The 27,964-nt window shown below is 35.5% G+C and overlaps 1 long non-coding RNA gene across 1 annotated transcript in view; it reads left to right on the forward strand.

Annotated features, from left to right (window-relative positions):
* The first annotated feature begins 689 nt into the window (after positions 1-689).
* The window catches only part of LOC119473416, a 46,415-nt gene continuing 19,140 nt past the window's right edge, over positions 690-27,964 (forward strand). The window contains exon 1 of the long non-coding RNA XR_005202629.1: positions 690-804. This is a non-coding gene — a long non-coding RNA (uncharacterized LOC119473416). The remainder of the gene's footprint in view (positions 805-27,964) is intronic.

Raw genomic sequence — 27,964 nt, forward strand, 5'->3', positions numbered from 1 at the left:
ATAATGTTTCTACAAACTCAGCTAAAATTCCATGTTATTCCTAAATCATTAAAAAAATTTAAATTTCCCAGGGATTTTTTTTAACAACTATTATTCCCATAACTCCTATATATGTTGCATGGGACATTTTGTAAACAGTAGCTCAATCATTAGGAACCAGGGTATTCTAAGTTAATGGAAATGTAATTTACCTTGGCTAAATTCTAGAAATTTAAGCTATAATGCATTTATTTTTCCAAACAAATGTTGACAACATTTTACCTTTATTGTTGTGATTTGCTCTCAGATGCTTTCTTCTCCTTTATGCACAGAAAATACTAGCTAAATACCCTGATGATTCTGAAAAGTAGTTTACCTTATATTCCTTTTAGCTTTGTTAACTATTCCCTTCAAACTAAGGGAAAGGAGAAAAAAACACGGCTCAGAGTAGCTTTTTAAAAAAAAAAAATGTTTAGGACAATGAGAGTATGTCCAAAAGAGAAAGTAAGAAAATGAGGAAGAGTTGAAGATGTGGCACCCAGAGGGCAAAGGTGGGGAGAGGCACAATCTTGTACAATGAATGTGGGACTTGAAGCCATACAGAACCACGTTTTAACTCTGCCTATGCTGATTATTCATTATGTAACTCTGGGCATTTAGCCCTCTGACAATCAGATTTCGCTTCTGAAAAACTGAACATTAATCATAGAAAGGTTCTCGTCTAATGCTGGATCTCCTCTTCCAGGCCTACGTTTGGAGTAGTTTTGCCTATTTCACCATTGGGAGATTGGTGCCCCTCTGCAAGAATTCTCAGGGACTTAAAAGGTACATCTTAATTTCTTTTCTGGACTATTTGTCTCACACCTCCTAGATTTATTGAAATTCAATGACCTGTTACTTAAAGGCCACCTGAGCTTAGCCCTCATGATTTCTCCCTTAGCTCACATCAAAGATCTAGATCTCTGATGCTCAACTCTCATTCTGAAGGTACATCTGCCTTTTTATCTAGCTTATACCCTTCCTGTTGGTGTTTTTTTTTTTTTTTTAAACCATTGCCTGTAGTCAGAATTCAGCTCTTCCCAGTCTTACAGGAAGGTATGCTAGGATTATTTACTTCTCAACTTAGAATAAATACTTTCATTTACCAAACGTTTAATGGGTCCTATTACCCACCAGTCATTGATCTGAGCACAGGAAATGCAGAGATGAACAAAACTGGTCAAGGCCCTGCCCTCAGGAAACTTTGCTTACATTTTTTGGTGAAAGATAAAAATATAACTAAATATACTGTTCAACAGTGATTTAAAAAAATAAGGTGCATAAGGGAATAGAGAATGTAAGGGTGGTGCTGTTTTAGACTGGGTTACCCGCAAAAGCCCCTCCACGAGGAGACATGATGGGAAGAAACACCATGCGAATAAATGTCTGGAGGAGAAGCATCGAGGATGAGGAAAGGCCACTTCCATCATACACACTCACCATTGTGGAATGCATTGTTTTCTCATTCTCCCGCATATCCTATCTTGGGTAATGCTGCAGTTGCCTTTTTCTATAAATGGGATTCTGAGTTCTGCTTGAGAAAAATCACAAAGCTGGATTGACTGGCTCTACTTCAAATTATTACGGAGGGTGTCTGGAAAGTCTGGCAAGCCTGGTACAGAGTAGGCACACAACACATTTTTTGCTGAATGAATGAATTTTATGGAGTTCTATGCCTGAACATACTTTTTTCCAAAATAACTGTTATCATAAATCTTTTTATAAACTCAAACTAAGAGCATTCACTGAGGATTCAGATCTCTGAATTTCCATTTTACCTCTACATTTTTTTTTGTGATATTATAGAAGTTAAGTATCTCTATACACATTAAAGAAGAAGAAATAGGAAACTTTGAGAGGTACTTTTCCAAAACCAGAGAGTATTATTGAAAATTATTCAAGTTAAGTTTTGAATAAAATCCCCTGAGGTTCATGTAAAATCTCTGCTGAATAAGTTCACAATTCTGAGAGTCCCATTTTTAGTATAATCTTCTCTTGGCTTACTTGATAATTCAGCACTCTGAAATAGGAGGGTGTGAAGATTAAGCAAAAAAGTCCTACTTGAGCAAAGTCCCTAACTGTGGATTTTAAGAATAAAAAGTCTGGGGAAAAAAGTTACTCTTTGTTACAAGTTGTTTGGAAAAAATACTTCCCTGTACCTGTGTTTATGGCAGTGAAGTCTGGAACTGCTGAGCAGTTCAGGATCATCAACCGCATGATTAAACCAAATTGCCTCCAAACTAATGCAGCCACTAACACTTCTTCAGCAAAGTGCTTTCTAATTATTTAGAAAACTGACGGGATCACTGTAAACCAAAGTGATTCCAGAGCAAAAGAAATTCAGAAGAAGTAATAGGCTTCAGTCTTTCTTCCTCGTTATGGTCCTCAGTGGTAAAATATGATGCTAGGAAAAATAATTTAAGAGCCTTTTGTTTTCTCCCTGGTCATTTTTACAGATACTCACAATGGTGTATTCACATTCATGGCACATCATAGGTCAACTTCATATGGAAAATGAATCTTTCATGAATAGGACATATGCTTGAAACTATTTTCCTAACCCTGTACTAGAGGGAATCAGAGGCACTATAGTCTATGGCACTATGACATTTCTTGGGATAAAAATTTTGGTCCAAATGTTTCAGAAGGAAGGTAAGACAAGTGCAGAAGATATCTCTGATGTCTCCCTCCTCCTTACCCCAACATGTGTCATAGACTTCAAGTCATCCCTGCCAAGATTCATGGTTAATAACGTGACAAAGGCATGCATTTTCAAGATAAACAGTATTCAGAGGTACATCTTTGAGACCTGAAATGAAGCTTTGTTATTTATTCATTTACTCCATAAGCATTTCCTGTGTACCTACTCTAGGCACCATGCTAAGCACTGAAGAATTTGAGCAGAAAGCAATTTTATGCCTTCCTTTAAGAACCCATAATCTGAAGGTAAGATGGAATTATGAATAATGGAAATACTATGATGTTAAATTCTATTTTAGAAATTTTAACATGGTGTTGAGAGAGCACAGAGGAAAAACTAATTTCCTTAGAAACCACTTAATAGTTTTGCTGGGAGCTAACATTTGATTCAGACACAGAACTCTGGGCTAGATATACACATGAGGCAGTGTGCTTATATGGCCAAAATATTAGCCCATTCCTCTCATGTTGGGCTAATGCATACAGTTAGACGTCTGCTTTGGCCTTCTGGGGAACTGAAAATATACTTGGAGTCCAGCTGAAATATATGGCTTCCCAATACTTTCTAACCTCCTTAGATTCACTCTACTCTCCTATCAGTTTATAGCTAGGTTCCTCCATAGAGATCACAAACCTCTTAAACGTTGACACATTGTAAAGCTGTTATCGATGTGACCACAATGCATGTAGTGTTTCTCCTTGCCCCACTAACCAGCTCAGCCTATCCTAGATATACATATACGTGCCGGATCAAAGGCACACACACTAGCTGAAGCCTAGCTTAGGTTCATTATCCCCTTTTGTATGTTCTATACATTGTATTGTGAAGTAGTCAAACATCCACTCTTATTTTCACTTTGGGAACCATCCCTATATTCCACTGAAGTCCTTATACTGTTCCCTATGAACTCAGCCTCTTCCTTCCTGTGTACCAGCTATACTTGGAAATCCAACATCTCTGACAGTAGATTTACACATGATATGATATACATCTAGAATACCATAAAAAGTCACCATGCTATTTTCAACAAATGGCATTAATAAAGGGACCCCACACATACGATATTGAGGTGGGTCATAGGCTTACAGAACAAAGAGGCTCAGAAATATTATGCTTTGTCCAAGGTTGTACATGTATTAGGACTTAAAATCAACCCTCTAACTCATCTCTTCTAACTCAAAATACAGTTGACTTTCACCTCAACATAGTTGCCACACAATGTGGGAGAGGAGAAGTCTGGTCCAGCTTTCCCAGGATGTATAGTAGAGTTCAACTTGTTCAGGTTATAGCCTTAGAATTAAAAAAATAAAAACTGAAAAATGAAAAACAATTTATAATCAAAAGCTAAATTAAAAGCAAAGGCGAAAAGTAAAGATTGGGGCCAGATGATTAACATAGGCAGGGCTAAAAGTTAGAAGTAAAGAACATAGAATGTGAAGAGGAACACAGTATCAAGGATTGAATGTTTGAGGCAGTCCTGAAAGGTCACGTAACAGTGCCACCTGAAGGTAAGAAATACTAAAGTCATGCTGAGCCATCCCTCCAAAAGCAACAGTTTTAAAATCAAATATAGCTGGGATGAAATGTTATATTTTCTACTTGCTATCCATAAATGAAGGTATTCAAGAAAGCAAGGCAAGAAATATGTATTTGTTAGAACTTTTAGCTATAACATGAGATGGCAAAACTTATGATTGTTTTGAATTATTATTTTAATTTGAATAAGCAGGGAGAATAGCATTTCATATGTAAGGAATCACATGGGTAAAGACTGTTTTAGAATAGTTAAATAAAACAGAATATAAATTTATACATTCGTGCCTGTTTTAATTTGGGTTAATATCCACTAACTTTGAAATAATTATTAGCATGCTTGTGAATTGTATCTCCATTGTCAATTTAAAACATCTGTTGATTTAAAATGAGATCATTTTGTTTATTAGTTATTACTGACTATCAAAAACGAGATAGTGCCCTTGAATATCCTCAAGTATGTATAAATTGTACATGTATTACCTAGCAGGGGTCCATTCTCAATCAATATTTTCTCAGAATGACATTCCTCAGGAAGAAAGAAGATTTTAGTTAAGCTAACAAATTATTATGTTTCACAGGAGAACTTCAGACAGGACCCTCATTAATGAATTGGCTGATAGCAGTTCCTTGTTGACAAGTCATGGCATATACTCACTTATTATAACAGTGGGAAGCAGGCAGGCAAAGAGCAGCTTAAGAAAAAGGGTGTAAAGAGAAAAGAGTGCAGTGTAAAACATGAAACCAGACAAAGGAGAATAGTTATGTCAAAGTTACAGCTCGAAACAACTTAAGAGGCTCTATGTCATACTATAGGACTCTGCCTGCATCGCATAAAAGGAGAACGATTCAAAGAGAAGAAAATCTTTTTTCTTGTAATCATGAAAGCCATTTACAGCTACTTTGATTCATTTCATGGTCTTAGGGACAATTATTTGGCTTTCATTGCTAAAGGTTCTCTTTAAAACAAAAGACTTAAGAGTAAAGAATTCATTTATTTCCGACCAGCACTATACATTAATTTGGAGTGTGCTTTGTTCTATTAGGTGTAATTTCAAATTACTTCCAATCCGCTGTAATGCCGCTTTTGCAATTGATAATGTACGTTTCATTCATTTTTTGCTACTCTGTCAAATAAATACAGAAAAGTTATTTCTTGGTCATATATAATGATAGTAGTGTTTAGGAAAATAATTAAATGATACCATGCAGCTATTTAATTATACTGGCTCTGCTAGGCTTAATAAGATTAAGTTACTTTCCTTTTTCACAATTCACTTTGTATTTCTGTCACTAATTCTATCAATTCATTTCAGGTTCTTTCCTACGTGTTTCTCAATATTTTGTCTTCTCTGCTCATATCCCTTAAAGAAAGCATGTGACCACAATGGAAATCCATTTTTCAAGTGTACAGATTAGAAAAGTAATGAGAAATACATGCTGAGTTGGGTCATTTGCATTTAACTCTGGATACTAATATCAATATTGATAGATTCTGAAATGATAATATCTATTTACCAAATTAGGAAAGAGAAAAAAAAAGTCTCAACATGGACTTGGCCAGTTCTCTCATATATAACCCTTCGCTTGCAAACATTTAAATCATTTTGAGGAGCTCACTCAGTTGGATGGGAAGGTCCTCCCCAACCTCCAGGAAGGCCAGGTCACAGAACCACAATTTTAAATGTAAATGTAAAGTTTCACTCTCCACACAGCCCTATTTAATTAGTTTCCTAAGGGGGTTTATAATTTTTCTCTAAGATTTGAAGTTGAGAGAGATCTACATATTACCGCACATCTTTGAGAAATTAGATTGTGCAACATTAGGCAATTGTATTATTCACCACACTGGGCTTCTAATCCAGATCATCCATTAAGTATTTTGGAGAATATATATTTTTTTCTGTATTGCTTTTTTTTTTTTTTTTNTTTTTTTTGTAATTCACATTAATCAAAGAATGGCTCAACACTGTTAAGTTTAGGTTGGGTCACCATAATTACTGATTTCAGTTTACATTGAAAAATAGATTTCAACTGAATGTCTGGAATATACTTAGCACCAACAGTATAGAAGCACAAACTGTTAAATATATATAATATACAATAACATTATGAAGTCACTAAATGTATATGTATATATGACTTATTAGAAGGCTCTGTAGATTCAACTTTTTGTTCCACTAGCCCCACAGAAAGTATTCTTTCAGGATAACCTCATACAAGAAAGAATTAAATTGTAGTCAAGAAAATCCTTTTACTGAAAGAAATTCTGAGAAGGGGTGTGTGTGTGTGTGTGTGTGTGTGTGTGTGTGTGTGTGTGTGTGTGTGTTGAGGCATGGGAAGGAAGTAGAAAGAAGTTACTTTGTTCTTTCTCACAATACTCATAAACAATTTGTGTTTCTTTCTGGGAACAACATCCTTTTAAAGCCCTATGATAAAAATATTGGTGATCAAGGATGCTGAATTTATAGCAATTGCTTAGTTGAAGTAGTTCTTTTGTGTTTTGCAATGTTTCACTGAGACCTGTAAAAAGAGTACAGTACCCTTAGATACACAGAGAATTGCTTGAAAATGATTCATCTTCTTAATTTCTGCTTAAATAAAATTCATTATCAAATTTTGAAGATGATTCTAGTGCAAGGGTATTAGTTTCAGCAAGGCTGCGTCAACCCTATTTCAAGCTTCTCTGGACTTAAACTATAAGAGATTCATTATCAGAGTCCTTTCTAATTCAGATGAGCTCTCTGGCAGGTTATTGCCAAATATTACTCCAGTTCATTCACTGTAGCTTTTCTTTTATCTTCATATAACTTTGAAGTTCCTTTTGGAAATAAAAGTTTATCTTCACATGAAACTCAGAAAATTTTTTATCGATGTGAAACAAAGAGCTTGAGATTGTAGTCATTTATTTTAGAATCTCTAAACCTTCTATTCATAAAGTCATTTATTTTAGAATCTCTAAACCTTCTATTCATAAAGCCACCCTTAAATTTTTAATAGGAATAAGGTTGCACCTTGGATATAGTGAATGATAAATGGTTATTGAATAAACGAAGAAATGATTCAATGAAAAAAATACCAAACATAAACAGTAAATTGTCAGCATTTTTCTCTTTTGGTTTGCTAAGTTCCTTGTCTGAGAAGGCCAGTCATATCATTTATTTCAAAGGCACTGAAGTTTGATATATGTTACAGAGCAGCGTTTCCCAAATAAGATTTTCCAAAGGTGGTAATAGGTATGTAAAACAGATATGTAAGATGATAATAGGTATATTAAAAAATTTCTAGTTAAAGAATATTTGAGAAATTGTACAGAATATATTCCTCCACCCCTCTTTAACATCAAAGGCCATGATAATTTATGTGATAGAGGAGCCTGCTTAATTTCCTTTAACACATCATTTCTCAAAAATATTTTACCATAGAACCCCGTGAATATCTCCTAGTACATAGTCATTTATGGAGTATTGTTTTGAAAAGAAGGCTTCATGGGATTTCTTCCAATTTTCACCACTGAGTTTCCTAAATACCATATCTTAAGCCAATTATTTTAAGAATATTTTCAAAAAGTATTTTTAAAAATTTCTGACAGCATAAGGCATCTTCTTGTATCTGGGACATCAGTAGGAACTGTCAAATGATCTCATCAAAACAGCAAAAAGTGACATGCATAAAAAGTAGTAAAATATTAAGTGATGAGGTTAGAGATAATAATTATACTCATAGGCCATAGTCATTCCTTGATTTCTTGACTGATTGATTCACTTAATGCATTTATTCAAAATTACCTATGTGGCAGATACCGTGTTGGATGATTTTTTATATTTAAATTGAGCATTGCCAACATGCCAGCCATTGTTCAAGATCATGGGATGGCTAACTATGGCCCACAGAGCAAATGTGGGCCATTGTCTATTGTAAATAAAGTTTTATTGGAACACAGCCATGGCGGTTTATTTACATGTTGCTCATGATTGCTTGTGCAACTAAAACAGCAGATGTTGAGTAGTTACAACAGAAACCATCCAATCTGCAAAGCCTAAGATATTTACTATCCAGCCTTATACAGAAAAATTCCCAACACTAGTCTTAGGTAATCTGCATGTTAAGTCAAATGATCCTTGCAACAAGACTTTGAAGAATGTACTGCTCTCCTTGTTTCAGACATTAAGAAGTTACATTTCAGAATAGGGTGAGTGATTTGCCTTGCTTTACTTAGGCAGTAGGTAATATATCTGGGATTTAGATCCACCTGATAGGGCAAGGCATGGTGGTGCACTCCTGTAGTTTTAGGTACTCAGCAGGAGAAGATTTCCAACCTGGGCAACACAGAAAAATTGGCTCAAACAAAACAAAAATAAACAAAATCCACCTGGACAACAATAAATTCCCTTAGCTTTCTTCTTTCTTCTGTACTTTAGGTATAATAATGGGGTACTCAACACATTAATTTTGGGGGAGTGGAAGAATCAAACATTTCTAAAATATCTTTATCTGAGTAAACAAAGTAAATTCTATTTTATAAATTAGTCTACTATTTGCATGGATCTCGTTAGCATATTTCAAAACAGTGCACTTGTGTTCACTTTTGAGTATCTGCCTCTCCATCACAGGCATTTCTGTGACTAAATAGCTCCTCTGTTTCAATGCCTAACAGTTCTCCCTCCCTGGACTATTCCTCATGCAGACCACATTTTGTGCAACATTGCTCTGTTATGCAAAAACAAAACATTCCTATTTTTGACATATGATTCACTTTTTATTCTTATTAAAAACTGAAAAACTACTTCTCTTTGATAGCCTTTAACTTAGCATTTGATTTATTTGTTGATTAAATATCTTGATCTTTAGCGTACTGTTTTGGTTGATTCATCTAAAAAGGGGTATTTTACTATTTAATCTTCATAGATACGGTTCATTCTGATTTTGTTTTTTCATATTGAAGGTGGAAAAAAAGCTTCTGTTTTGATCCACTGGGTGTATGTTTTGGTCTCTGGAGAACACAACAGATTTAGCCATTTCTAAAATGAAACAAAGAGGGAAGTCAATGCCCAGAGGTTCAGAGAAACTTCTCGATTCTAATCAAGTCACTTTAACAAAATCTACGGAACACCTAAGAGCAGTAGTGCTATATATGGAACAAAGGACAGTGCCTGTCTGAAGGAACCAATACTTTCCCATGGGGCAGACCTGATACACACACTGGAGAAGAAAATAGAGGGTAGAAGGAGCTTCTTCATAAATGTTATGGGATATCACCTATTTTTCCTTCAGTCTGAAGATGTCTTTTACTTAAACGCAGTAGTAATAGCAAAGAGAAACTAACACAAAGATCAATCACCACATTGGTGCCAAACAAAAATGTCCAAGACTCTAACCTCAATACAATCTAATGGCCTGCACTCTTCGGTCAGTAGTGTTTATTTATTCCTTTTAAGTCAGTATTTATTTAACTAGCTATATAATGTCATACTTATTAATAATTAGTAGGTATTTTTGATTATTCTAGAATAAATTATTCGAAGAAATAGAAAAACATGGAAACTTACACCTTGAAGAAACAGTATCAACGATTCACTCACTCAACACATACTTATTCCATGCCTATTATATGTCAGGAACTGTGCATAACTCCATGGAACACATCATTATGATCCTATCTCTACTTGCTGGAAAATTTGCTGCCTTGTGAGAGACATAAAAGTGTTACAAAGATGTAAAAAGGTGAAAAATAAACTCTTAACAGATGACACTTAATAGTTCCTTTTGGGAAGACAACTGTTTTTTAAAATATGCCTTAATAGGCTACTTTGTATTGAGGATGAGCCCTAAATCCTAGGTGTTTTAGAAGCCTGGGTAACTAAGCCTAAAGTTAAATTGCATTTAGAAGTGCAAGAACCAAAGGAATTGGCTCAGAGGAAGGTAGAAATGTGGTTGCTACATATAGAGGAAATTCATCAGGAACTTTTAGTTGTGGAATAGCCAAAATAATAGCATAGGATGTTTAACATGTAATCTTAAGCTGAGTCTGTGTCTTGGGGAGATTACAGCCTTCCTTATGACCTGCCACATTTTTAGTGAGTTCTTGTGGCTGCTGTTTGGCTCACTTTTTGTTATTGTTTTCACTGATTGATCAATTGATTAATTTCTGTTGAAAATGAGACAGGGCCAAGTTACACATTTAAATGTTATTTAGAAAAAAGACAGCTTTCACGACTCCAGTACCAGAAATTACCAAAAAATAGAAGCTTCCTGGAAATACATAAAAATCTGGGAGAGTTTGGGAAGGGCCTTTCATTTTGTACAGGGCTATAGGACACAGAAAATTCAAGAAAGAAGAGCTTATTTAATTGTTTTCTGAGTAATACAAAACCTAAAATGCAACTGGAAAGTAGTGTTCCCCCAGCATATATACACACACACATATGTACGTAACACATACAAACTTATAAATATTAACAGATTGCTAGAAAACATTATATACATTATGAAAAAAGAATACATTCTGTTCTCCTGGAGAATTCTGGAAGGTTTACCAAAAGAGTAGACAGAGATATAAAGGCCATTTCATGAAGAACAATGAATAGCATTATGGAAATAAAGTATGCACATGAAACAGTAATTCAGTCTTGCTTGACCAATAGATGCTGAAAGGTAAGTCAGAAAATAATACTAGAAAGAAATGGTTGTGACTTAATAACCAAGTGGCTTGTATTCTAGACTATGGAGTTTGCACTTTAGACAGGGAGAAGAAAGTGCAGAGTTTTTAACAGGAAGTGATATGATAAAAATGTTTATAAAGACTAATAGTAATAGTTTATGACAGTTAGAGGCTGCAGGAGAGAAAAAAACAGTAGACAGATGAGAAAGAATTATGATCAATATGACAGCAGTTGTATTTGGAATGAAGATCATAATGGGTACAACAGACACAATGGAGAGAACAGTGGGCTCTGTTAATTTGGGGAGATATACATCTGAATACTCTGCTTTAATTTTGGTAATACCTATTACATGAATTTTGTTGTGAACTAAGATTTCACCCCCAACTATGGAACTTCACCTTTGATTTTTGTCCCTGGTTCAGAGTAAAGACACTGACCAAGATTCAACTAATATAATATTTTTTCTGAGGACTTCCAATAGGTGGCCCTATCACCCAAAGACAGATAATGAGAAAAAAACTGTGATAGCAACAACAGCATCTGGCACCAGTGTTTTAAAATATTTCCTGAAATAATTGAATGTACTTAGTGTTTTCACATTTTCATCTCCTATTATCTCCTCAATTCTCCTCAAATGTATTCTCATCAACAGTCCTTGACTGAAAGAGTGTCTGCCAAAGACAACATCCATTTGATAAACTTGAGTCCGTTTCTTCCTAAGTTTCCACATTACCCCCTGTACCATGGGAGTCTCATTTATTTAACTAGTTTCCCTCACAACAAATCTCTAAATGTCAGAGTACTCCAAGATTAGGTCTTCAGCCCTCTTCTCTTCTAAATTTGGTCCCACATTTTGAATGAACTCATTCAATTTTATGGCTTTAAAGGCCATATAATATTTTTATAAAACTCAAGATTATATTTTTAGTCTTTTCCTTTCCTCTGACATTACTATGTGGTTGCCTAATAGTCATTTCAAACTTAGCATATACAAAATAGAATTATTGATTCTCACTCTCTCTAATTCTCCCTTTAGACCAACAATAGACTAGACACAGTTTGCTAAATAGACTGTATAAATATTAGTTTATCTATAATATGCATTATCCCATCTGTGTATAATAATCACCCTGTACTTGCTAGATAGGTACTAGTCTGTCTAGTGAGATAGAAGAAGCAGGAACCTCTTTCTGCTTGCTCTTCACTGTTACCTGCTGCCTGGAATGCTGACTAGCATGGAGAAGGTACAAAATAAACATTTGATAGATATATGAATACTTAAATGAGGAAATCTAACAGGCAGTTAGAAATATCCCCTACCTTTAATCAGTAAAGAAACTGAGGATGATGAAAATGAAGTGAATTTTCCCAGGTCACAGTTCCATCAGTGGCAGACTTGGCTGACCCACTGACAGACCACATCAAGCATTTTCATCACCACTTGTCCCCCTACTTCAAGTCTTTCAGAAGTGCCTTGAGAGTTGCTGGGTCTGTTAAAATCTAATGTGCTTCGTACTGAATATCAGATTTCTCAGCTGCTTCTGAGATGGTCCAACATACAGGAAATAAACACATTTGAGATTTCAGGAAGAACAAAAGTCTTCTCAACTGAAGTAGATGTCTATGGTGGTGTTTCTGATTGACTAGTAGCTGAATTCTCATTATTTTTTAGGTTATGCCTTGATGCACACATTTTGGACAAGACAAGACCCTTTTCTTGCTAGAAAAGTCAAAGTCTTCAAGCATCCCCTCCTCTTTCTTCCTGGTAGCCAGGTTACTCTATCAACCAGAGACCCCTGGCTCAGGACCTTGAATCTGACAGTAGGAACCCAGAGACATGGGGCTCTCAAAGAGCAATAATTCATGGTACTGGTGGTGAAGCTGTCATAGTGAAAGAGCAGTTATGCATACTGTCCTACGGTCAGTTATCAGTGGTAGCATTCTAAGCAGAGATCTTGTGGCAGGACCTTAGCTTCCATTCCTTACTAGCTTCCATTCACATAACACAGCTTCCATTCCTTACCAGCTGGGTACTTGTCTACTGATTCTGCTTAAAGTAGCCAGGGTTGTTTTATTTTGTTGCAACTTAAAACACTGACTGGTTCATCAATAGCTTTTACACCATTTTTTAGTGTCATCCACTGACTGAATGGCACTAATGCCAGCCCACTTCCAACATTTAAAGCTAATTGTTTATGTCCCGTTACCTCAGAAACCAGTTTGTTGATTGGATCCTTAATCCAATAACAAGATTCAAATTGAAGGGCTAACAGCTCAAAAAATAAGTCATCTATGGATCTCATCTTGTTTTGGTATTAAAACTGCCTTCTATGTATTAAGGTATACACGGGTAAAAATTTTAGACACTACTTGAAGAAGAGTTATTTTGTAACAGAATAACTTGTACCACTAGCCTTTCTTTAAAACACTGTATGCCACTATTTGTTTCACACACTTATCTAGTGCTTTAAGTTTCAGCTTGTTCAAATATTTCCTGAGCACCACTCTCTTGCTTACAGTCTATCACCAACAGCATCTCTTACCATCTCCCATGTAAATCGTCTCTCTCATAGTAAGGGAGGAGGAGTTGATAATCTGATGTAACAGGATTTGGGACATTGGCCACCTTTATTCATGGGGTGGCAGGTGGTATGACGGGGCCTAATGAGGGAGAGAGTCCTGGCTTGAATTTTGTCCTAAGTCAGGTGCGCAGGAAGTTTTATCAGAAAGCTCTGCATTAGTTAGGCATTAGGATCCATAGGCAATTTTGTCTTGCCAACTTCATGAGAGAGAAGCAATTGGGACAGGGCAGTACTTGTAAATTTCTCAGCCTCTTCCCCTAGGCTTCCTTAACACTTCATCCTAATTCCTATGGTATCTTAGACTGGTAACGTTTGGACTTTCCCTCAAGAAGAAAAAGAGTATATAGACACAAAACATATATTTGTGTTCATAAACACATAAGGCTTTACACAGAATGTTACAAAATTCACACATTAACCCCTACTTACACCCATTACGAGGCACAATTGTCCTGCTTCTACAGTCATTTATTACAACACCTGGAGCACTGGGCTGTCCTTGGTAGCTTTCATGATTCCTGCTATTAGTCTCTGAGCTCCATAGGGCAGGAGTATCTTATTATCTTATTTACCTTTTTATTCATATCACCTTGAATAGTATCTGGCATCCATTGGAAATACAAAATGTATATTCAATGAAAGAGTGACTCAATCTTTCAAATTGTTCCCAATAGATGAGACTAGCCAGGTGCCTCATTATCCCACCTATGCACATTTAATCACCCTGTACTTCAAAGATCTTACCTGTGAAGAGGATGTACAAACTCCTCTTGTTGACTAGAGAGTTATGAGCATTGCAGCTAATAACAACTACTAAAAGGCACTCACAAATGTCAAGAGGAACAACTGTGTTGATGAAATAATAACGTGTTATATAATTTGGGTAAATACTATTCACTTATCTCCCTGGGCATTTCAAGGAAGAGAAAAACAGGCATGCAGGCATTTCAGAATAATCCCATTCCTCCAACAAAGCAAGAAGAACATTGTCAGGGAGAACAAGCACCATAACCAATATCTTTTCTATTAGCATTTCCTTCTGCTTGGTCTCCATATGTTGGGAAATCCACTTAATCTGATATGTAAAGCCTGAGACAAACGAGGCAGACAGGAGTAATGCCCTCACTTCACAGGGACATGAGAATAACTCTGAACAAAGAAAGTCACCCTCTTATTCCTATACTGAGCTTATGAAGATAATGTATTTCATAAAATCAGATCTCATATTTCACATCTGTTTGAGATACTTTCAAAACCAGAGAGTGCTTCCAGATCGAACAAGATCTCACAGTTGGTCTAGCGCACTTAGGCAATATACCACTGAAAATGAGGCTAATGCCAGCCCTCGAGGCGGGACGGTAAATTCCCAGAATGACTAGGCTGATGAACCATGAGGCTCGCATCTTTTGTTCCAAGAACAAAACAAGTGACTGCTTTGCCTCCCTTCTTTCTAGCCAAATGAGACTTGCCTGGCATTTCTGCAGCATCTACAGGTTGCCAATTTTCTAATCTCAAGAAGGTGCAACCAGGAATTGCAAAGGGCTCCCAGAATGTACCTGCCCTCTGTGCCTATACAACACACCTGGGAGCACTAGTTTTAGGTTCTCATCAGCTGTGACAGCAAAGCTGTAGCACCAGTTAATTCATAATCAGTGAAGGGTAAGTGTGTTTATAGACTGTATGTTAGGAAGTCAAGAGGCATCTTGTATAGCTTTTCACTTAAGTGTCATGATCAGTGGGGGATGCTTTAAGGGGGAAGTTGTGTTTGGTATACAATTGTTCCAGGAGGAAGCTGCATATCTTCACAAGTCCCAGAAGAAATAAAGTGCCATCCTGGTGTATATCTAGGGACTTCTGTTATAAACATGTAAAAGTTCCATGACATTTCCATTTATAAAACAATAAAATTCAGATATATCTGAAAAAATAAGTGCAAATATATTTAAATTATGGAACATGAAGAACAAAAGGAAAATGTTTTGAACACCTTCCTGTTCTCACTTTTATAAACTTAGGCAAATTACTTGGCACCTCTGAGCTTTAATGCCTCATCTTTTAAAACAAAGATGGAAAATACTTTACAGGATTATTTTGCCTAACACATAGTAGGCATACAAAAACATGTTCACTTCTCTACTAACAAGTCTAATAAAGTGTTCATTTAATCTAAAACCCACTGCCTTCAGTTCACAACTCATGACTTTCAATAGTGTGTTTGACTTTTATAAATTCACACACAATTCACATAATTTACATTTCAACGGCTAGATCTGAGATGCAGTGAAGGTATTCAATACTGAACACTGCAATCAAGGGATGGCACCTTACTTAAGCTAACAAATGATTACCCTTCACCGCAGACCTATGATTCATCAATTGCTTCCTTACAGAAGCAGAAAGGCTTAAACTAAAGCAATTGAGAGCATCAGGACTCAGAAAATTCTCCTTAGATGCTTCCCCAGATGCTCTCAGGAACACATTGCCTTACTATCTTTCTAACTCAATAATAACAAATGGATTTGGGATCCATGGAAATGTTTCATGCCTACCCATATTTGCTGTCTGTTTTAGGCACCACATGAGCGAGTTCTTCCTACCAGTCAGGTGAGTCACTGCTCTATCAGAGTTCTTGAAGATGTCAGAACTCATGCTCTAAAGTGGGGCAATAAGAAATATAACAAGTGGGCTCCCACACATTCTGCACTCTCTCTGTGGAAAAGGAAACCAAAAAAAAATGGCTTTCAGTAGCATAAAGAAGAGGCTAACAGGACAATTAGTTAAGAAACTCTTTACATAGTCCAGGGAAATTAAAGAAGAACCACATTTCTAGGATAATTTATGGTAGTTCAGATCAGAAATCTTGTTGATCCTTTCCAAGTTACAATTAGCTTGTCTTCGTCTTTAAACTTTTACTTAGAGCCAGAGAAAGTCAGAAGCTGGGAAGTGATGAATTTTAATTCACGCTTTTGACAAAGACAGATGATACACAGAGAAAAAATTACCATGAAAACAATATTGAGCATGAGTAAGGTACCAGGCTATACTTTCTTCCTTTGGGTTTTCAGGGACTTTTTATTCTTGTTATCTTGCCTATGTATGTATGTGTATGTGTGTGGTTAACTATTTTGTACTTATTTCCCAGTAAAAGAATGTGGCTGACCCTGTTAATCAGTGAATTCACTCATAATTCTCAAGCTCCTTCCATGTTACCTCCTCTATAAAGGCTGGGAAGCTAAGCAATTCTTTTATATCACTACTGCAGGTAGGGGTAATAATGAGATGCAGAATTGACCAATCATGTGGTCAGTGAGATACAAACCAAAGTTTGCTGAGGGTTTCTGGGAAGGCTTTTAGGTTTTCCTAGACGAATGGGTAGCAAAACCCCTTTTCCTTCTCCTTATGCCTTGCTGCCTTTAATATGAACATTATGCCTGGAGCTAAGGTAACTATCCTGAACTATGCAGCAACAGTCACTAGCAAAAATAATTCCAGAAATACTTACTGACATTGACATAATTAAGCAGCTGGCCAATGACAAAAGATGTAAATCACTAATCTTAGTAAGCAAGAAAAATAAGTATCGAAGACTTTTAACGTATTTTATGTTAATTATTACAAATACATTATTATTCATACAAGGTAGTTTTGAGTGACTTTTCTACGGTTTTCTGCATATACTCTAATACATTCTTACTAAAATAGATAGTTCTTGTAACCTGGACTAGTCAGAGCTACACAAGATCATTTACTATGTTTTGCTGGGTCATACTGTGAAAGCTATAATAATTTTTAATGAGGAAAGAGTTCCACAGATCAAGGAGTGTTAGTAACTAGGAGTGATCTGTTAAATCTAGGTATCAGTAGACAGAATGTAGGAAGAAATAACAATGAAATTCCAAATCAATTAGAAAACAGCATAGGCAAAAGAGAGAGACAAACAGAAAAACAAATAAACAAACAAAAAACCTAGGATTAAAAAGCCAAAATAAAAACCTAGTGAGAAAAGTGAATGGGAAGTAGGACCCTGAAATTAAACTTCTAACTTCCACCCTGGACATATTAGTAGAAAGGCTGATTGAGGCAACTGCCATGGATTCCATTTCCACGCTACTTGTTTCCTTTCATTTTTGATTCCTGAGAAGCAGCTCCAATCTCGTGTCCCACTCTTTACTTTCCCTCAAGTTTCCTTTCTGCCTTGTCTTTCTAACAACTCCAGATTGCTTGGACTGACTGACAGTATCTCACCATGCCTACAGGAAGCAGCAATGATACAGTAAAGGTGACATGAAAAATGTCAATTGCAACATTAAAATGAAGGCTATGTTTTCGCTACCAAGAGGATGAAATAAAAAGCATAGGACTGAGCACAGTTCAAATTCTGGTTTTTTGGAGAGAAAACATGTAGAACTCCTCACTTGGCGAAGCTGTGAGGAAATGGGGTCTTAATTATAGGTTGTGAGGAGTAGATAGCTATTACATTCTTAGCCTTGAAAGAAAAGTAGAACAGAACAGAGAAATAATTACCCAAATAAAACAAACACATACTCAAATCTATGGCATTGTGCATTGCTCAACTAAAATTGCTAAAAAAAATGGTAGCACATTCAACCTCTGTATTAAAATTAATTATAACGATTGTGTTTAAGTACTCAATATAAAAGTGTTTGCAGTGTTTCTAATTCACAGACTCTCTTTCATTTAAAATCTGGTGATAAAAAATGATACATAATAAATGATAAACAATAAAAGCCTTGGATTAATTTTTTAATAAAGTTTTAAGGGAAAAAGACATAGAAAAATGTTATTATATATTTGATAGTATTATAGGCAAACAGAAAATAAAAAGTATATAGAAACAAGAAAAAAGCAATTAGATAACAACACGCAGAGGTGTTTTTTGTGTCAGTATTTTAAGAGTGTTATGCATTATCTTTCTAGTCTCATCCCCTTCTGTTTTTTTTAAAGCTCAAAACAATTGAGGGATACATAAAGTGAATGCCTATAACTCATATGGACTTATCCTACAAGTTAACCTTGACATCATAAGAACAATATTTAGAAACCTAATTAATACATTGCTTTTTGGTGGCAGAACAGCAAAATAAGGCACAGCTTACGAAGTCTCTGTTCTTTGATGTGTGAAGCACAAGTTGTACAGTCTGAAACTGTCATATCATTATATGCCATCTCCACCTCCCATAGGGACTAGGGAAGGAGCATGAAAAAAATAAACCTTAGCAGAAATTGTGTAGAAGAGGAAACAAGAAGAATTAATTTACAGAAGTTTTGTATCGCATATTGTACAGAAAGGAGAAATATTCAGTCAGCTTTTAAAGAAAATATATTAATCTTTATATAACATTAAGAGAGAGAGAATAATAAAAGAATGTCTCTGATGTAGCTAATAGGTAGGATGGAACAGGAACAGAGAAAAGAACACACGTTTAAAAGCCAGGTTAACAGGGCTGTAGTTACCTAGGCTAACACCTGTTACCTAGGCTAGAGATTATTAAAATGAATTTCTATACAAACAATGTTTATTTTTCTATATACATTTTCTAGGAGAGATGGGTGATAGTTAGAATCAAATTCCTAAAAGAGTCTATGACCCAGAAAATATTATTCCATAATGCAAAATACTATTCCATAATGAAAATCCACTATTCTATCTGTGTCTTGCTTTTCTCATCTTTATAATGGGGATAGCAATATCTATCCACCTTTAATTGTTCAGAGGATTTAGAAAGGATACCAAGGGAAAAAAAAAAACTTTGAAAACTTGATATGTTATTTGAATATAAGTTAGTCTTATCCTTTTCATTTTTTTAAGAAAATTGCTTTTAATATGAACGTTGAGTTTTGTATGAATTCATCAAACAGCACGGTTCAAAATTTGGCTCCTTCTTGACCCTGTGTGAGATACATATAAGATTCTGCAGGTAACATATCAGTGAAGAAAGAAATGTCTTCTTATGGTAATATACCTTGCCACTTTAAGGTATCATTATTAAAGGTTAACAACATTATTGTCAACACAGTGGAAACAGAATGATAAAAATGAATCTCTTATTTGGGATAATATAGATTAGTATGCATTGTTTACACAGAATGTGACAAATATAAGCCAAGAAATAAGATCTTTTTTATGATGATATCATGCAAAACAATGCAGCTAATTAGTCAGAACAAAAGTTATGGTCAAAGGTGATTCTGAGTCCTTCAGGCACCACTGTGCATATCGACGCATTCCAAATCTGATGAGCAAGCCTTGCTTTTAGCTGGTATGATTTACTGACAATTGACAAGGGAAACGTTTGATAAAACTCTTAATTAATAGATTTTGTTTCCTTCTCTCTCTTAAACAAAGTCCTAGAAATTTGCTGTAAACATCTCATTAATAGGAATAGAACAAGGAAGGATAATTAGTTTTTATCATCAATCAAGTTTTCAACTTCTATACCCCGGTCAATGTTCTCAACAGTCTCAGTATTTAAAGCAAAGAAAAGTAAAAGGAACTCAGTGTTGTGAAACCTCACAAGAATCAGTTGTAAATCAACTTACTTGAAACGAACCAACTCTGAAAACATGCCTTGGGCATCAGTAAATTTTGCACAAATCCTATGGTAATTGGGAAGACACTATTTCTTCAGAATTTCTAGTTACAGTCATATGAAAATATAGCCATACAATAGAATGCATCTTGGAAGTAAGTAAGCTTTATATCCAAAAGGAAAATGGTATATAGAGTAGCTAATTCTTTGTCTTATCACTAAATGTCTTCTTTATAAATTTGATATTTCCAGTTACTGGCCTATTAAAGTTATACATTTGTACAGCAAATTTGGACTCCAAAGGCAAGGTACAAGACAGATCGGTGTACAGGGAAGGAGTGTACAGCAAAAATCTCACAGAAGTATCATGCCATGGCTGTACACAAGAGGTCTGGGTTAGCGCAGAAAACCAAAATGCATGTTGCCAGGATCTATTTCACAGCATACTAGAGGCAAATATGAGTTTTTAATTAAAGGGTAGGATATTGAAACTCAACACAAAGCACTAAAAGATAATAAGCCATTCTTACTGGATGCAAGAAATGTTAGCTAGTTATCAAATACATTTTGGGGAGAAAGAAATTCCGAAATTAACTTGGGATGAAATGGCTGTCCCTTTCCCCTTGGATTCGTATATACTATAATGTGGTAGGGAAATTTCCCTGAAGAAAGTTGGAAAATTTGGAAATTTTGTCACCACTTGAAAATCAGAGGTAATTTTCCCAAGCAGCTGTGAAGCCTTCATTTCTAAGGATGTGTCTTGAACATCACTCTTAACAGCTGCCCGAAGGAGACATGCAATGGCTGAGTACATGGCCATTAGCTTTGCAAGTTGGCACCCCAGGTACAGAAAACACTGAGCCAGATCTGTCAGAAGCTGATTCAAGACTCCTCTATCTAAGGTAAAATGCACATGAGATTGAAGCACATAGAGATTGTTTGAAGAGAAATGGTGTGTATAACTGGGTGTTCATCTATGTCATTGGCTTTGTTCAACAATTTTGCTGATTTTCTGTGTTTTTTTACATAATATAATTAAACTTAGATTCTACCATAGACTTCAAGATGATAAATTCTTCATTGGTAGCATTAGAAATTATCTAATATATGTTCTATCAAGTTCTATCAAACTCTTATGGCTGCAAAGAGGCATGCATTTAGGAAAGAAGGAACTCAGAACATTTCCAGTTTACACATTGGAACAAGAATGTGAATCAGGATTTCAAGGACAAGGTTAAACAGTAAAAAGAGATGTGTGGGAAATGGAAGTTCTGAGTTTAATATGTATGATTTCATCTTATAAAAACCCTATGAAAATTTACAGTTGATTGAAATGTAATTTTCTCTAATTCCAGAAGTCATGGACTGGTTTAGCTGATATTTAGACTCCATGTTCTCAGCCATAAACATATCACCTACCAATATGCAATAATATTTCAAGTTACAAGCCCTCAAGGAAACTGTAATATCATTTCTTGACCAAAAAAAAAAAATAAAGGAGAAAAGAAAAAACAGAAATTGCTACTGTTAAATTGGGTGTGTTCAAACATTAAAATGAAGAACAAACAATCTCTGTTCTAGTTTTGTTAGGAATAAGTTCAATGGGGGACCAGCACTTGGTTGGGCTTCCAATAAAAAACAACAGCCTCACATTTTAGAGACAACTAAAATTGGAAGAAAATCTATTTTTTTTTGCCAGGGCCTGGAACAAGATTAAGAAAAATAGATGGAAGCCTATCCCTGTTTTGCATTAAACCAGGCTTCCTACCTACAGAGGGAAAAAAAAAGAAAAAAAAAAATCTTAGTTCATTACTCCTTCATTTCCTAGTTGCTGGCTCAGAGATTTAAGCTCTTTCACAAATAGAAAATTGGGCAACCATTCTTCCATGTATGGCACAGATTCTTTCCTTTTTTTTTTTTTTTAAGCAGCCAAAGAGCACTGACTGATTAAAATGATGTTTTTAACTAGCTTTGCCAATTTTTTTCTAATTTAAATATATAATTTTTAAAAACTTAGAGAAATAAAAATTTTTTAATTTTGATTTTTTACCTTTTTTAGTTTCTTTTTTGAGAGTCAGAAAATAGGAATAAACAACAAAAATGAAATCACAGGAAAAAGATATTACTGATTAATACATTTTTAAAAATTTAACTCTATTCAATATCAAATAAATAAAAATGATGAAATAAGATTGAAAAATTGACAGTAAAAATCATTAGGGTAAGTTTAAATTGTCATATTTTCTTCATGTGAATATAAATTAAAATAAACTTTTCTGGAAAGAAGCTTGTTTGTCAATAATATTTATATTAAGATCCATGAGAATGTTGCTGTTAGAAACAGTATTTTCACACCGGAGATTCTACCTTAAGAATAGAATCAAAGACACAAAAAAAGTATTACAAGTATATTTATTACAAGATGACTGATATAAGGAAAATTAGGACTAAAACTGTCAAAGGACAGAGTACTACTTCCTAAATTAAGCACAATAGAATATTATTAAATCAGTAAAAATTTTAAAAATAATTACTGATGGGGGAAAAGTGACTACCACATAAATAAAAAGGCACAACAATTTATATAGTATGACCCATATTTTCTAAGAACATTTGTGCATAATTGAAGAAAATATGCACAAAGGCTAAAAAGAGGTTTGCAGTGGTTATCTGTTTTTTGAGATTATAGAGACTATTTTTAGTAGTTCTTTATACTTTCCTGTGTTTTCCAAGTATTATCATATTTTTAAAAGACTGATTCAGATATGCACATTAGAATTGAAAGGAAATTCCGGAATAACAGAAGCACTTAAGTGAAGGTGAATAGGTAGGGATGTGCTTGATATAACTGATGAGAATGTAGACAGCATATGTGCCGGGAAGGAGCCGGAAATGGGGTTGAAAAGCTAAAGTGTGAACGCATATTAGAAAACCTTGAAAATCAGGATGAGCCAATGATATTCTTGAACCAAGTAATGATTTGATAAATGTGAAGTTCTCTTTAGATTAATATAAGTCAGTGTAGCAGATGGCCTGGGTGGAGTAAAGGAATGGAAGTATATAAAAGAGTTATTAATTCAAATCTAATAAGTGCTTCTGGGAATGACATGACGATCAAAAATATTCTGAGTTCTTCCTCTTGACAAAAGACATCATCAGAGAACCTGCACAAATTCCCAAAGGAGGGCTTGGAGAGATTTAATCAAAAACCAGTCAAGGCCGGGCTCAGTGGCTCGTGCCTGTAATCCCAGCACTTTGGGAGGCCCAGGCAGCTGGACCATGAGGTCAGGAGATCAAGACAAGCCTGGCCAACATGGTGAAACCTGTCTCTACCAAAAACACAAAAATTAACTGGGTGTAGTGGTGCATGCCTGTAATCCCAGCTACTTGGGAGGCTGGGGCATAAGGATTGTTTGAACCCAGGAGGCAGAGGTTGCAGTGAGCTGAGATCACACCACTGCATTCCACTCTGGAGTCAGAGTGAGACTCCATCTCAAAACAACAACAACAACAACAACAACAAAACTCACCAGTCAAGATGGTAAAACCTTAGAAAGGCATCATCATCTGCAAGAGAAATTTAGAAGGCACTTCCCCTATCAGAGAACTAGTGTTATTCTCTGTTGTATAATGTTGCTCTGGTCATCTCTGGTCTTTCCAATTTGTCTCTGTATTAGTCCATTTTCAAACTGCTATGAAGAAATACCCGAGACTGGGTAATTTATAGAGAATAAGAGGTTTAATGGATTCACAGTCCTATGGAAGGCCTCACAATCATGGCAGAAGGCCGAGGAGGAACAAAGGAACATTTCACATGGCAGTAGGCAAGAGAGGATGTGTAGCGGAACTGGCCTTAATAAAATCATCAGATCTTGTGAGTCTTATTCACTATCATGAAAATAGCATGAGAAAGACTTGCCCCCATGATTCAATTACCTTCCACTGGGTCCCTCCCGCAACACCTGGGGATTATGGGAGCTACAATATGAGATTTGAGTGGGGACACAACCAAACCACATCAGTTTCCCCATGTGACTGACATCCTTTTTTCTCCTTTGGACATGTTTCTAACTTTCTTTTTTCTTAAAAAATCTCTGCCTAACTAGACTTAGAATGTCTACGAGGCATCACCTAAATTTTAAACTGACCTGACTGAAGTCTGGTTCACCCTCACTAATTACATGTCTTTAAGCACATTGTGTAGCCTTAGTTTCTTTATTGGTAAAATAGGAATAATTCTACCCATTTTGACAGGTGGTCATAAGGATTAAACTAAATTAGATTATAAGATGTGTCTAATACTATCATGGGCATACAAATTAGTATCTTCACCCCTCATGTTATCTTCTGACATCAGTAGAATGAGAGTTTCTGACAAAGGAAAAGTAGTAGTTAATGCAGTTGAGGACAATAGTTGCCACTGTGGTTATTAATGTTTTATGTTTGTTTGGTTTCTTTTTAATAGTTATTATGGTATCTTATACTCCCAGGGAATATCAATTAATTATTCAATTGTAAAAATGGCTTTATTATTAGAAAACCAATTCTTCTAACTCTGCCCACTGGTTAAATTATTTTTAAAGAATAAGTTTGAATCTGTCAAATTTTAATGTGCATTAATATTATTCCATCAGTTCCTAGAAATAATTTTTAATGACCTACCCAGTGAGTCAGTGTCCTTACTTGCATTTGTTTGCTTTATCTTCTGTAAGAATGAGTAAACATTAATCCATCCACCTCTGGCTTGCTCCCTACTGTGATGACTAACTGTCCTTGTTGCTTGCTATATCAGACTAAGAAATCTGTGGCCTCAGAATAGAGTGAATCAAATGATATGTGAGGAAATAAAATGCAGCCTCTTGGCCTCAATGGCATCATGTGTTAATTGAGTTCAACTGGTCACAGTGAGACCCAATGAGGTGAAATGTTCTACCTGCTTCACTACCATCGAGAGTTTAAATACGGTGAAGCCTGGAAGACCACTGCAGGACAGCATAGTGTATTCTACCATATTTATTTTTCATGAGTTTTCTTCTTGCCTGGCTTTGTAAAACATTCATCCCAATAAATGATTTACCATGGCAGGAAAGATGCAGGAAATTGATCTGAGCTCACCTTTGAACATTATGAAGACCCTGAAGTCTAATCAGGTTCCAGGGAGGACTCTGAGGCAGCAGACATTTATGAACAGAAATGGGAAAAACACACTAGGAAAGCATTGCAAAAACTAATCTGTCTTTCATTTCATCTAACAATATTCATTCTGAGTGTTCCTTCTTTGAAGGAAGGCCATCTGCTGTAAATTTATTTTTCATTAATGACTGTAACCTTTTAAACTCCATTAGCAGCTTCTTCGTCAGCCTAAGTGTAGGGATGCCTGTGGGATATGAGAGATATACCACTGTTCTCTGGAGAAGGTGCTTTTGGAGTGACCCACGGCTCTGTTTCCACAAAAGCAAGATGAAGAATATACTAGAAAGCCATCACTGAACTCCCCAGAAGCAAAAGTCTTCTGTGGCAAAGTATAGTAAAAGGAGTTATGGGTTTGAAAGTCAGATATAGATTTGAATCACAGTTTTTTTCTACTTACTAAAGAAATTAATATTTGATATTTGCATGTAACTCTGGCTTAAGTCCTATGCAGAAATTCCTGGAGTTTGGGGAAGGGTAAAGGGTTGAGATAAGGATAGTGAAGTCATTATAATTGAAAAAAAAAATCACTCTCGATATTCTTACTATTTACTTTTGAGACTCCGCTTAATATCCAAACTCTTTAATATTAAATTATTTCCCCCACAAGATGTAAAGTGACCCTTTCAAATCAGTGAGAGCTTTAGAGTCCATGGAAATAAATGGAAAATGTTGAACTCCTGTCGAACCTCTGTTTCTGAGTGGTGAGTCAGCGTTTGGCTTCTAAATACCTAGCTTCTACCATGTGCTCCATATCCTAGATTTGGTAATATCATAAATTATCACTTGAAATATACCTTTGGGTTGTTCACAAATCTTTAAAACTTGGACTGTGAAATCCTATAATTCTAACAATTTCCTGTACTTTAGAAGACATATGCAGTGTTATAAGTTATTTTTTGATATTTAGAAATTATCCCTGAATTGCATTCTGTTGGAATTTAGGCAACAAATATTTAATGCCCTTTGGGTAAAATAATTTTGGGGAAGGGATAAATGAGTTCTTATGGAGGGGTAAACCACTCACCATTCATTTTGCTAACAGACATTTGGGATTTTTCAAATGTGAATCTGAAGAGTTAATTTAGATTATATCAGCAAATGTGGTAATCCCAATAGTAGATATGTTATACTTGTAAGTGAATTATAATGTCATCATTAGCATATTCTTCCTCAGTATCCACCAGGGTGTGAAATCATAGTGAAGAAATTAGAGTCTTCATAAAGTTACCTGATTTATTCATTTACTTAAAGGCTAAAGGCAGAAAAAGAAAAAAAAAAAAACAAAAAAACAAAAAAAACCTTATACTTCCCAAATAAATATTTATTAAAAACAAAACCTGGCATCCATTCATTTTGTAATTTTAGGAAACTCTGGACAAATTTACCCAATAGTTACCTAAAACTAAAGTCCAGGTTCTTTCCAACTTTACTGTTAAGTGATTTAGCTTTAATAGAAGGGACTAAAATACATTAGTCAAAAACAGGGAAAATTCATTCTCTTATACATCTGTTTCTCAGCTACACAGCTAATTATATGTGAATTTCCCCTATCTCTCTGAAATAAATCCCCTCACATGTGGGCAGTGAAATCAGTCAAATATTCTTTTCTTTTCTTTATACCTACATATAAAAATGAACATATGTGAGTAGCCCAATACTTCCTTTAAAAATTATCCAAATTCCATTGCCCTTTTCCCTTAAATGCAATGGTTAAGCTTCTAGTGACCACAGACATATCTCTTTCCAGGGGCATATAAACATAGCAGTAGAACAATGTGGTAATGGTAAGCACCTTTTGCCAGATGCTGTGGAGGTTTCTGGTGATGACACAATTGGCTGAGTGTGTGCTGCTGGAAGAGTTATGGCCATGGGACATGTATGGTCCACTGAGATAACAGCTTTGAGTCTGTTGTAGTTAGCCAGAAAGAGCTTTTGGGAAAGTAGGGGGTCATTCATTTTGCTATGGAATGAGCTTTGGGAACCTGCATTATCAAGGACAGACCTTAGTAGTTCCTTGGAACAGAAATAACTCAAATGTCGGCAGCACAACAGTCCAAGTGGATTGGAGTTGCTAAAAGTAAACATTCCCCTTTGTTTTGCCTAACGTTTCCTATCCTGCCTCTTTATTTATCTTCCCTTTGATGCAACCATATTTGATTTTTTGGTAAAGCTACAGCTTTTCTTTCTCTCACTCTTCTGCATTGTCTTCCCATGATGCCTGTGACTCCGTTTTCACTTCTCACTTCTTTTCACTTACCACACTATGCCTCATTTTCTTCCTATGCATATTTTAAAGTTATGTTCTGAACTTTTCATTGATTCATAACTATCCCAAAGTTCACACATAATGCTTTAAACTTCAATGTGCTTTCTCTTACTCTCATGATTCAGATGCTTACAACGATCCTATGATGTTGGTATCAAGAGATGTCTTCTTTTCATAGATGAGGACCCAGGTTCAGACATTAATTCTGCCCAGGTTTCTCAGTGTGTAGTGCTCTGGTTAGAACCCCAGTCCATGTATGTTTCTATCTTATCACAGTTGCCTACCTCTCACCATCCCCAACTGCTATGGCAGTACATCAAATTTCCTGAAATATAAAAAATGTGCACTTTCTTAATGGAAGCAGGCTGTCTTTAAGACAGTTTGCTCTGCTAATCGCAGAGCTGCAGAAAACTATCGACTAATCCTTTGAGCCTTGGAATCTGTGGGCTGTGCTG

This window comes from Cebus imitator, unplaced genomic scaffold, assembly GCF_001604975.1.
Source record: "Cebus imitator isolate Cc_AM_T3 unplaced genomic scaffold, Cebus_imitator-1.0 Scaffold157, whole genome shotgun sequence".
Taxonomy (NCBI): Eukaryota; Metazoa; Chordata; class Mammalia; order Primates; family Cebidae; genus Cebus; species Cebus imitator.